General features: G+C 55.4%; 2 long non-coding RNA genes across 2 annotated transcripts; both read right to left on the bottom strand.

Annotated features, from left to right (window-relative positions):
• Positions 1-1,062: 1,062 nt before the first annotated feature.
• On the bottom strand, positions 1,063-7,206 carry LOC125152124 (uncharacterized). The gene is made up of 4 exons (XR_007147052.1): positions 5,689-7,206; positions 4,743-4,963; positions 3,977-4,507; positions 1,063-1,749 (listed from the first exon to the last, which is right to left on the bottom strand). It is a non-coding gene; the product is annotated as an uncharacterized LOC125152124 (long non-coding RNA).
• Positions 7,207-7,211: 5 nt separating this feature from the next.
• Positions 7,212-10,309, bottom strand: LOC125152126 (uncharacterized). The gene is made up of 3 exons (XR_007147053.1): positions 9,516-10,309; positions 9,053-9,333; positions 7,212-7,687 (listed from the first exon to the last, which is right to left on the bottom strand). It is a non-coding gene; the product is annotated as an uncharacterized LOC125152126 (long non-coding RNA).
• Positions 10,310-11,982: the final 1,673 nt, after the last annotated feature.

Raw genomic sequence — 11,982 nt, 5'->3', positions numbered from 1 at the left:
AGGTCGATGAACTAAGACACGTCACTGTTGAGTGAGCCTGGTTTATGATAACGAGATGGGCGTGTGCTACAGGAAGAGGCAGTGGCTTATAGCAAGACATCCAACTCTTTAAAAATCGGGGGAAACTACATTATTAGGTCACCACACTATTTGTGAAAGTATGTTCTAGACTGATTTTTTTTTAAATCAAATTTAGAAGAGCAGAAACTTAAAAAATCTAGAAGAGGGTGTTCGTCAATCTTTAACAGACTGCCAGGTACAGGAGGATTTTCCAAGCACAAAACCAGGGGAGAAATGGTACGGGGACACCAGAGACGTGACGAACGTCTGTACCTGAGAAACATCGGAAAGCAAACGACAAGCTGAGAAAATATTTGACGTCGTTATGACCAACAAAGGGTTAATGGCCTCCATATGTAAAGAGAGACCTTGATAAACAAACCCCAAGTGCCACCACAGAGGAACAGGCACCATCCCGGCCCCACAGTTCCCACGGAACACAGAGTTGGCTGAGCAACACGTGAGAAATAGCCAATTTTCCTGGTAATAATAAAAAAAGAAACCCACACATTTATAAACGAGATCCCATATCTATCAGATTGGCGAGGTGTTCTGTGTTGGGCAGAGTCCAAGTGGGGACGCGTGGGCGCCGACAGCGAAAGTATCCTGAGGCCGTCGTTCTGCACTCTGACCTCCTCCCCTTCACCCTGCACTTCCTCCCCATCCCCTCCCCTCACCCCTCTCCGGCTTCTACAAGTGAAGCAGTTGTGGGTCACCTGGGTGGCTCAGTCCATCAAGCAGCTGACTTCGGCTCAGGTCACGATCTCGCGGTTTGTGGGTCTGAGCCCCATGTCGGGCTCTGTGCTGACAGCTCAGAGCCTGGAGCCTGCTTCGGATTCTGTGTCTCTCTCTCTCTCTCTCTCTCTCTCTCTCTCTCTGTCCCCCCCTGCTTGCACTCTGTCTCAGTCTCTCAAAAATAAATAAACATAAATAAACGTTAAAAAATTTTTAATAAAGCAGTTGTTGCTGTCTTTGTTAGAAATTTAATTTTTAAACAGCATTTTTATTAAGATGGTTGTTTTTTGTTAGTGTTGTGGTTACAACAGAACATAATTTTCAGTGATCTGCCTTAAACACATTTTCTCCCATAAGTCATGTCATGTTTACTGCATGATTTTACAGAACACAATATTTTTTGGCACTTCATATGACATATATATACACATATATATCACATTACCGTATGACACCTCCATACCATAATCAAAATCCTCACACACACAAAAAATTAACCAGCAACTCCACTCACAGCGATATGGACGTAGGGGAAAAAAACAGATACGCACAAAAATTTATGCACAACGGTGCTCATCAAGGACTTATTTATAAAACTAAAACTTTGGAAAAAATTATCCAAATGCATAATAATTGACCGAATGCCTGAAATTGCATCTATACGATGGAACGTATGAGCCATTAGACATAATCTTTGCAAAGAACGCTCAGAGCAATGACAATTTTTCATAATAGTTCATTAACTGGGGGGGGGGGGGAAGGCAGTCTATAAAATAATGCAAATTTCGTAATATACATTATTAAGTTGTGTGCTTATTTATATGTGGCAAATACGTAAATATGAACAGCGAAGTATCAATAATAGTCATAAGTGATAGTAGACGGGGTTGGGGGCAGGCATCAGCTAGCTTCTCGTGCTTGACATTTTCCAGGGATTCCACCGTGAACACATTACTGTTATAAATAAAAGGAAAATGAACAGTATTTTTAAAGCAAATAAAAACCTAATGGATTTTTTTTTAATTTTTTTTCCAACGTTTATTTATTTTTGGGACAGAGAGAGACAGAGCATGAACGGGGGAGGGGCAGAGAGAGAGGGAGACACAGAATCGGAAACAGGCTCCAGGCTCTGAGCCATCAGCCCAGAGCCCAATGCGGGGCTCGAACTCACGGACCGCGAGATCGTGACCTGGCTGAAGTCGGACGCTTAACCGACTGTGCCACCCAGGCGCCCCTTAAACCTAATGGATTTTTTACAACAACGAAAGGAGAGGACGAAGGAAGGGCAGAGAAGGGGAGAGACGGGGCCACCGCAGGGTCGAATCGCGGCTCCTTGTGCTCAGAGACCCGGAGGCCGGGGGAGGGGGCCTCTTCTCTCAGCCCGTGGAGACCCTCGACCCCTAGAGACTGTCTGCCTTCTCCCCAAGCCCCGAAGGCCTCATTGTTGGGGTAGTCCCCACGCCGGGATGGGCTCTCCGCCCGGATACCCACTCGCTCATCAGGTTCTGTGCCCTGGGGTCAAGCCCTCAGCTGCCCCCGTCCCTGCCGTCCCCTGCCCTGCCCACCCCTGGAACCCGGGCAGTCAGGGCCAGACCCCCTGAGGAGGATCCCCAAGCCCACTCCCACCGCCACCCTGCCCTGGAGGGTCGAGAGCTTCTCTGTAATTCCGGCCCTGGGAGGGGAGGGGGTGCAGCCCCCAAGAGAGGCACAAAACTGCCGATCTGAGAGGGCCAGGTAGCTCGGTGGGCATCCAGGTATGTCCACGGGGATGGGGTACACCCTGCTCCCACACCCCTGCCTTGGCACTACAAGGGGGGAAAGAAAAGAGGGACCTTGAAAGGACAAAGCCAGTGGTGGTTTTGCGAAGAATAACACGGTGGCCCGTTTCCGGAGGCAGTGTGCCCCTTGGAGGACCCCTCTCCCCACGATACAGAGTGGCCGGATACAAGAGCTGTAAAAATGCGCCTGAACCCACTATTGAGCTGGCACAAAACTGAGGGACCTACAAAGCCCTAAAAGGGAAATAAGGAGCCCGGGGAGAACAGGGGGCCCGAGGTCTGCTCTGTCCCTGGACACCGAGAGGCTCTTCGCTGGGAGCCGCCAGATGTTTGGGGCTGAGGACACCTGGCCGCGGCCCGAGGCAGGCGGTCTGATGTCAAACCTGTCCGTGAGGCTGGGAGGGGCCCCAAACCTGGACCCCCACAAAGACACGGCCGGGAGACTCCTCCGGCCTGAAGAGGAAAAGCTTCCTGGAAACACAAGCCACTTCCGATGTGACTTTGAGGTCCCAGATGACACCACCTGTGAGTCACAAACAGCCTGGCGTCGGGCTTCCGGCCACCGCAGATGCAAACAGAATCCGGAGAAGCCTAACCCCAGGTGAGGCCTCAGAAGCCCCATAAATACTTGCCGCTGGACAAGGGTGGGCAGTGTGGACAGGGGCGGGCAGTGTGGACGGGGGCAGGGAGTGTGGACAGGGGCAGGCAGTGTGGACAGGGGCAGGGAGTGTGGACGGGGGCAGGCAGTGTGGACAGGGGCAGGGAGTGTGGACGGGGGCAGGCAGTGTGGACAGGGGCAGAGAGTGTGGACAGGGGCAGGGAGTGTGGACAGGGGCGGGCAGTGTGGACAGGGGTGGGCAGTGTGGACAGGGGCAGGGAGTGTGGATAGGGGCGGGCAGTGTGGACAGGGCTGGGCGCTGTGGACAGGGGCGGGCGCTGTGGACAGGGGCGGGCAGTGTGGACAGGGGTGGGCGCTGTGGACAGGGGCAGGCAGGGTGGACAGGACCCCAGACTGGAGCTCACCGGCCATCAGAGCACCAGGTCACAAGGTACATATAAGAACGGCCGACAGTAATGAATGCCAAGAAGGGGGGCCCCTGGGGGGCTCCGTGGGGTAAGCAGCAGACTTCAAGTCAGGTCACGATCTCACGGATTGTGGGTTTGAGGCCCACGTTGGGCTCTGTGCTGACAGCTCAGAGTCTGGAGCCTGCTTCGGATTCTGTGTCTCCATCTCTCTCTGCCCATCCCCCGCTCACACTGTGTCTCTCTCTCTCAAAAATAAATAAATATTAAAAATAAAATAAAAAATATTAACTCGGACATGTAGACGTCCTGTGGAGACTGATGTGCAGCCACAGTTGGAGCCACCGAGGTCCCCCAACCGGGCCATGTTGGGCACTCACCTGTCGTGATGCAGGACTTCTCAGCACACGTGGACAGCGTGGGTGTGTCAGGGTTAAATTGTAGTGTAGGGCTAAGGTAGCTTGAAAAATAACAGCTTCGTTCTGACCCTGAAGGTCAAGAGATAACAGCCTTGCTTTACTCTTGTAAAGTCCGCTTCATACTCTTGTGAATCAGGCTTCACCAATGAAGGAAACAAAAACTCAAAGAAAAGAGCATCAGAGGCAAGTTCAAAGAGATCCACTGGTTGCAACTTGGCGGCAGAAAGTCTGAAATAATCACCTCATCTGGCAACTGTTTCTAACTCGTCTGACAACTGTTTCTAATTCATCTGGAAACTGTTTCTAACTCATCTGGGAACTATTTCTCTGTTCTGTTCCCAGGTAATGATAAAACGATGTGATGGGCCTTAAAAACTCTGTACCCCGGCTGTTCGGGGCCGCACTCTTATCAAGAGCGTCGGTCCCGACCGGTCGGCCTTGCCTCTCACTGCAGTGAACTCTGTTGTGACTGTCACTGGTGCCCGTAGCATTCTGTTTCAGGAGTCGTGTGGATGCAACAGGTGGAGCACCACGTGGCGGGGGGAGCCGAACGGAGCAAAAGAGGGAGGCAGGTGAGATCCTGATAAATACATACACGAGGCCACCAGCAGGGCCGTGTCCCCCAGGAAGTGCCGGGGGAGACGGCGTCACCGGCAACCTGCCCACCGCCCCCCAGCGCCTGTGGCGGGAACTGTCCACCCCGGCGCTTCCTGTACAACCTACTCACCGGGATTGGTCCAAACGGAGGGCACGTGACTCAAGCAGGACCAATCCGGCCTCTCCCATAGGCACCTGCCAGACTACAGAGTGCCCAAGGGACTCTGAGTTTTAGATGAAAACCAAATAGCTTTCTTTTCTTTTCTTTTCTTCTCTTTTCTTTTCTTTTTTTTTTTAACTGTAAGCCACAGCTCTCCATCCAGAGGCCAAGGTCTTGTCACCAGACGCGACCTGCCACGGAGGGGGGGGGGGGGGGGGCCGTGGCTCGGTTCCCTACCCCGGACTGGCCCCGCCAGAGGTGAGGGACGCCCATGTGCGGGTGCCTGTCCACTGAGATCCTAGCAGCTCTACAGCGAGCTCTCTGGGAAATGACAAGACCGCGCGATGTGCAGGTCGGCCTGTAATAAACAGGGTCCAGCCCTCCGTGCAGAAGCCCCTCGGGACTGGCCACAGCGGGTGTCCGTGAGACCTCTTCCCCCCGGGGCGACTCAGCACCAGGCGCCTGTAAGGCCATCGGGAATGGCCCCTGCAGCCGAGGCAGGAGGACAAGGACCAGGAGGCCCTGAGCCCGGCTCACAGGCCCAGGCAATCCCACTGGGGACACTGGAGAACGGAGCCCGTGGGCACTTCCTTCCCCCAAACGGAGGACACGGTCCCGGCAGCAGGGGACACGGTACTGCTGCTGAGGTCGGAGGCGGGCAGCCCTTCCCTCCGGCACCGAGGCCGCCCCGACCCTGCTGCCCCGCTGTCCAAGCACGCCCACCCGCCCGCCCCGCCGGCCCCTCTGCCCGCAGGCCCACAGTCCACACCGCCCCCAGCTCCTCTGCCCCTCGGGCCTCAGGGGAAGCACAGGGTCGGGACCCAGCCCTCTGAGCCCCCACTGTGTGATGCCCGGCAGGCACTTCCGCCTCCGAGCCTTGGTGTCCTCACCTGTGAGACGACATCACAATACCCACCTCGCAGGGCGACTGGATGGACTCAGTATCGTGACAAGGAGCCCCGGCGGGATGCTCAGCACAGAGCGGGGCTCCAGAATCCACATCTTTCATTGTGCTTAGCACGCATTTCTCATCCACCTCCTCCAGGAGGCACTCCCTGACCACCCAGCTCCGAAGGTCCTTGCAGCCTGCCGAGCGGGCACAGCACCTGATTCCTCTCCATGGGCGGTCCTCTCTCGAATGCACAGAAAATCCTCTGAGGGCAGAGACTCGGACCGGACCCAGGCTCTCCGGCCTTGCCCTCGGTGCCGGGCCGGGCACATAGTAGGTGCCCTGGCCCGCAGTTTGCCGAGCGCCGGAAGCTTGGCTTTTACGGGGAAGGCAAGGAGCCAGGGAGCTGGGGAGGGCTCTGGAGGAGGGGAGATGGGGGCAGGGGCCGAGGACAGACGAGGCACTGAGCAGCGGCAGCCCGCAGGATTCCCAGCCCGTAGCCGTCCTCCCTTCCCGGCCGGGGCCATCGGCAGAGTGATGGATGTGCCGGGGGCTGCGCATTATTAATCACCTTAAAAGCACACATTCATCTTCGTGCAGGATTTTTACTTTTCTCCTCTAATAATGGATTAAAGCGCCCGGATATTAATGGGCCAGATAATTTATGTTTTGCTTAAGCAGAAAAAACAAACCATCAAGCCCTCACGGCAACAGCACTTTGCCACGGATTGAGAGATCTGCCGAATAAATCGCCGGGACGAAAACACGCGGACGCCCGCTCACCTGCTGACACTTGGCGGTTTGCAGCACGATTTCCGCGCACGAACAATTACCTCCTCTCACCAGCGGGTTCCGCCCTCCTCGCCTTCCCAGCCGCTTGGGGCAACTGAGCCTCTAACCCGCGGACCAAACGCCCGTGTGCCCCGGTCACAGACTGTGACCTCGGCCCCGAACGAATCAGTCCCGGGAGCTGACGCCTGGAGGAATTTCCAGCGCCGCCCGGAGATGGCAGACGGGCCCAGGCCGTGCTCCCCTCCGGGCTCCCGTCTCCTGACGGGGGTCTTGGGGACAGAGAAGGCCTCCTGACCCTTCACCTTGACCCTCTGGCCTGCACGCTGTGCAGCACTGGCCGTGCCGGGCTGTCTCGGGTCCCGGCCCAGGGCCGAAGCCGTGGAGAGGGGACGGGAGAGCTGACACTCGTTTCCGAGTGGCACCACTCAGCACGTGACCTCCCCCAATGCCCCGCCGCCCTCTGGGCTTCGGCTCCCCATCGGAACAACAACGCTCGGTTCTGGTAACTTCAGACTCTGCGGTGGGTGGTTTAACCCCTGCTGGGCTCCAACAGCCACACGGGACGGGAGCCCCGAGGGTCGGGGCCGAGCAGTCAGAGGGAACGTGCACGCTGGGGGCCCACGCGCATTGCCCACCGACCACGCTGGGTGCAAGGCAGTTAGAGGCCTCATCTAAGGCACCAGAGCAGACTCTGGCTCACCGGGCACATTCAGTTCTGAAGGAAAGGGCACCAGCCACGCTTAGCCACAGGCAATATCCCGTCCCCTGATGAAAACTTGTCCCCCCCCCCCCAGCTCCCCAGCCAGGACAGACACACCTGACGCCCTTAACAAGTAGTCGACTTAAAGAAATCGAGTAACTTTCATCTGCTGCTGTAGACGGTCTCTAAGCGTGAGATACGTGGGTTCTGAATTGGCATGTTACAGCAAAGCCTGGTTCCTTGCAGGGAGACCCTGTCCGCCCGCCCCACCAGCACAGAGCATGTACTCGGAGCCCTCCTCACTGTCTTCAGGCCCGAAGAATACAGAAGATGTGAAGGAGGGCCTTGCGCACCATCGAGGGGTCACCCCATCAACAACTCACATTCTTCCCAGGAATGCAAGGAATGGTCGCCAGGACAGGCCATTTGCTTGCCCATAAAGCATGTCTCAAAACACACAGGAAGACGGAAATCATACAGGTTATATTCTCCAATCCAGTGGAATCAAACTTAAACGTGGTAACAGTAAGCCATCTAGAAAATCACCAAATATCAGGAAATCAAGCCAAAACACTTTTAAATAAGCCATCAATCAGTGGAAAAGGGTAACAAAGGGGAAAAGGGAATTGGGAAATATTTCAAAGTGAATGATAATGAAAGCAAGGCATATCAAAGTTGTAGGCGACAGCTAACACGGGGGTTAAAAGAAAAGCCAGAGCGTTAGATGCCTGTGTTAATAAAGAAAAAAGACATGAGAGCAATGGTCTCAGTTTTCACCTATAGGTGCAAAAAAGAAAGGAAATAAAATTCAGGGAAAGCAGGAGACAGACAGGAAACAAGAAGAAGGAGAAGAGGGAAAATCAAGGGTCTAAAACTTAGATACACAATCATGAAAATCACCAGAGTCATCTCCGTGGAAAGGCTAATACAATTGATAGCCTCTCTGAGGAGATTAATCAAGAAAAAAGGAGTGTGTAGAAAACTGGAAGAAAAAAAAAGTGTGGCGCCTGATGGCTCAGCAGGTTGAGCGTCCGACTCTTGAGGGCGGCTCGGGTCATGATCCCAGGGTCGTAAGATCGAGCCCCATGTTAGGCTCTGCGCTGACCTTGGAGCCTGCTTGGGATTCTCTCTCTCCCTCTCTTTCTTTGCCTCCCCCCACCCCAGCCCTCTCTCCCTTTCTGAAAGAAAGAAAGAAAGAAAGAAAGAAAGAAAGAAAGAAAGAAAGAAAGAAAGAGAAAGAAAGAGAGAGAGAGAGAAAACACACTGCCAATATCAGGAACTAAAGAGGATTTCAATACAGATTCTCTATCTATTAAAAGAAGCATAGAGGGGCACCCGGGGGGCTCAGTCGGTTGAGCGTCCAACTTCGGCTCAGGTCATGGTCTCACGGTTTGTGGGTTTGAGCCCCATATCAGGCTCCGTGCTGACAGTGTGGAGACTGCTTGGGATTCTCTCTCTCCTTCTCTCTCTGCCCCTCCCCACTCCCACGTGTCCTAAATAAATAAATAAGTAAACATTTTTTAAAAAGGAAAAGTTTTTACTTTTAAAACTAAAAACGGGCACCTGGGGGGCTCAGTCGGCTCCGTCGGTTGGCTCAGGTCACGATGTCGCGGTCCGTGAGTTCGGGCCCCGCGTCGGGCCTTGTGCTGACAGCTGGGAGCCTGGAGCCTGCTTCGGATTCTGTGTCCCCCTCTCTGCCCCTCCCTCCGCTCATGCTCTGTCTCTCTCTGTCTCTCAAAAATGAACAAAGCTAAAAAAATTTTTTCAAAAAATATTAAAAAAAAAAGAAAGAACAGGGAAACGGAACAGAACAGAATACAAAGTCTAAAACGTAGACCCAGCATAGACCTAAAGATAGTGCCAGAGCCACAGAAGTTCCAGAGAAAACACACTCGTTACCTTCAAGACTTGGGGCAGACGACGTATGAAATAACAGGACAGACCCGTGTGTAGGGCTCTGCCCCTGTTTCTGGCGCAGAACTCCTAAATCCTTCGGCATCGCCTGGGTGATAGGAACGTCCTTTGTTCTAAGGAGGTGGCTCTTGGTGGCTTCTGGATGGGGGCTGGTCGCCAGAAAGACCAAGCTATGAATAAAAGCTTAGAATTTTCAGTTTCATCCTCTGTTCTCTGGAGAGGGCCTGGAAATTGAGTGATGACCGGTGCTGCCCCTAACAGGAGACCTGCACAGAAAAGCCCAAAGTACCGGGTTCCGGAGGTTCCTGGCCAGGTGACCACGCAGGGGTGTGGGGAGAGTGGTACCTGCAGACAGCACGGAGGCTCTGCCCCCTCCCCCGCCCCTCGCCCTGGGCACCCCTTCCATCTGCTGTCCCCGAGCTGTGTCCTCTCATGGCACAGCAGTCACCTGTTTCCTGAGGTCTGGGAGCCACCCAGCAAAGTGATCGAACCCGAAGAGGGGGCCGTGGGAACCTCGGACTCAGAGCTGGCTGGTCAGGACCTACAAGTGGCCCCCGAAGGAGGCTGGGCAGTCTCGTGGGGCCGAGCCCTCACCCCGTGGGATCCGAGGCTGTCTCCAGGTGCGCAGGGTCAGAAGCGGGTTACGCTGGAAAACATCCGGCTGGCGGGACAGAGAACTGCTTTGATGCGGGGAAAACCCACTCATCCGGGGAGAAGGGAGGAGCCCTGCGTGGGAGGCGCAGCGAGGTTCCCCAGCTCACAAAGGCTTCTCAGAACACGGAAAACAACACTCATGAGATTTTTAAAAACGAACAGGCCAACTTAATCAAAAGGTATGTGTCTTCTCTCCGATGTGTACCATTAACCAAGTGAATCAGCAGGCTACACACTGAGAGAAACAAACGTTCAGCATGCGGATCCCAAACAAGGGACTCACGCACAATATGTAAGGAATCTCGCCGATCAACGGCAAAAAGGCAAGTAACACCAGTTTGGAAATGAGCCAGACTGGAAAAGACCTTCCACGAAAGGAAATGCACGGGTCAGTACTAAGACACGGAAATGCTCCATACCCGCGTCCGTTGGGAAATGCAAATTGAAATCACAAGGAGACACGTTTCATACCCACGAGGACGTCTTTTTTAAACGACGGCAGGTGGGTACAAGGAATCCTTTGGGGGGAGGCGGGTGGAAATATTCCGGACTGCATGTGATGGTGTTACAACTGTTTACATTTATGGGGCTGCCCGCAGGGGGCTCAGCCGGCTAAGGGTCCGACTCTTGATTTCGGCTCAGGTCCTGAGGTCACCGTGCGTGGGATCGAGCCCCGCATCAGGCTCTGTGCTGACAGCACGGAGGCTGCTTGGATTCTCCGTCTCTCCTCTCTCGGCGTCCCTCCCTGCTAGCGCTCTCTCTCTCTCAAAATAAACAAATAAGCTTAAAGAAAAAACAAAAAACCCACAACTGTCTGCATCTACGGAAAGCAGGGAACACCACCACACAAATGAGTCCTGACCAAGCTCATTCGCTGCCGCGAGAGCGTCGGCCGCGTATCACAACGGAGAGACACACGCCTGTGGGGAAACTGGAGCAAAGGGCTGGAGGACGGTGAACGTGAAATCCGGGGCAGCGATCGCCACGGAGAGGGTGGAAGTCGTGAAAACGGACAGGAAGCTTCCAGGGCGTCCGTCACCTTTTTCCAGAATGTTGGCGGTGATACGTGGCGTCGCTCGCCACGCCGATGTTTTCTGCTTACAAACGTCGGCCTGACGCTATGCCCGAGTTTATAAAAACAACGCCACGCCAACGAACCGTGGAAGAGACCGGGGGTGGACCGGGGAAGAACACGCATTATGGCAACAACCCGCCCAGCGGGGAGGGGGTGGGGGGACTCGACTCCACCCCGAAACCGCTGACGGCGCCCCAGGCAGAGTCAGGAGAGCCCCCAGAGTTGGAAGCCCACGGGGGCCACCCCGAGCGACAGGCGGACGGATGGGGACACACGGGGGGCAAGGGAACGCGACTTCCCCGGCTCCGTGCCCGTTACACGCCGGGCCTTTGCACCTCCCAGAGCCGCACTCCGAGCTCGGAGCTCAGTGCCCGTCCCGCTCGGAGAAGGTGCACGAGGACGTCCGTCCGCGAGCGGGGCTGGGTGGCGGTGCCCTCGGGTCCCTCGAAGCACTGGCACCGGGGATTCCTTTCCGCCACACGCGGCCCGGTCCGAGGACGGTGGCCCTGGCGGTGACTCCCTCGTGCGGAGCTTTAAGCCCCAGACGCGGGGCGCCTGGGTGGCTCAGCCCGTTAAGCCGTAGCACCTTTACTACCCTCAAAACGAAGGCACAGAAAACAGCCTCAACCTTGACCAAAGTCAAGCGATTAAGAACTCAGAACAGCTCACTAACGGAACCAGAAGGAGGTACCAAGAAAAGTAAATTCTAGCGAAGACAGTACACGGCTCGGTATTCACTGTGCGAGGGAACGCGCGGGCGTCACGCTGGGGGAGGGCTATCAGGACAGGGCTACAGACCAGAAATGCACGGTGCGGAAGCCACAGAACATCACCCGAGAGGACCGCCAGGGAAACAAGAGGAAGGAAGCCGGAGGAGGTGCCCGGGAAGGGTGGCGAAGCGGGCGGGGCTCCCAGCAGGTCACGGAGCCAGGGGTCTGTTCTTCCCGCCCACACCAGCATCAGGAAGGACTCCGCGATGCAGCTTGGGGGAACCCGGCCGGGCCGCCCCCACCCCCGTGTGGCTCGTACGCCCCGTCCCGAGGGCCCCCCCCATCCGAAGTTCACGCTGGGGACGAGCTCCTGTCGGGGCTGGACGAGCAAATGCAGCGCCACCGGGCGGGGGCAGGGTGCCGGGGCAGGTGCACCCTCCAGATTTAGTTTTTAAGTCTGTGCTCCTCCCCCATCC

This window comes from Prionailurus viverrinus, chromosome E1, assembly GCF_022837055.1.
Source record: "Prionailurus viverrinus isolate Anna chromosome E1, UM_Priviv_1.0, whole genome shotgun sequence".
Lineage (NCBI taxonomy): Eukaryota > Metazoa > Chordata > Mammalia > Carnivora > Felidae > Prionailurus > Prionailurus viverrinus.
The sequence above is the reverse complement of the archived record's forward strand: the minus strand, read 5'-3'. Positions and strand labels throughout refer to the sequence as shown.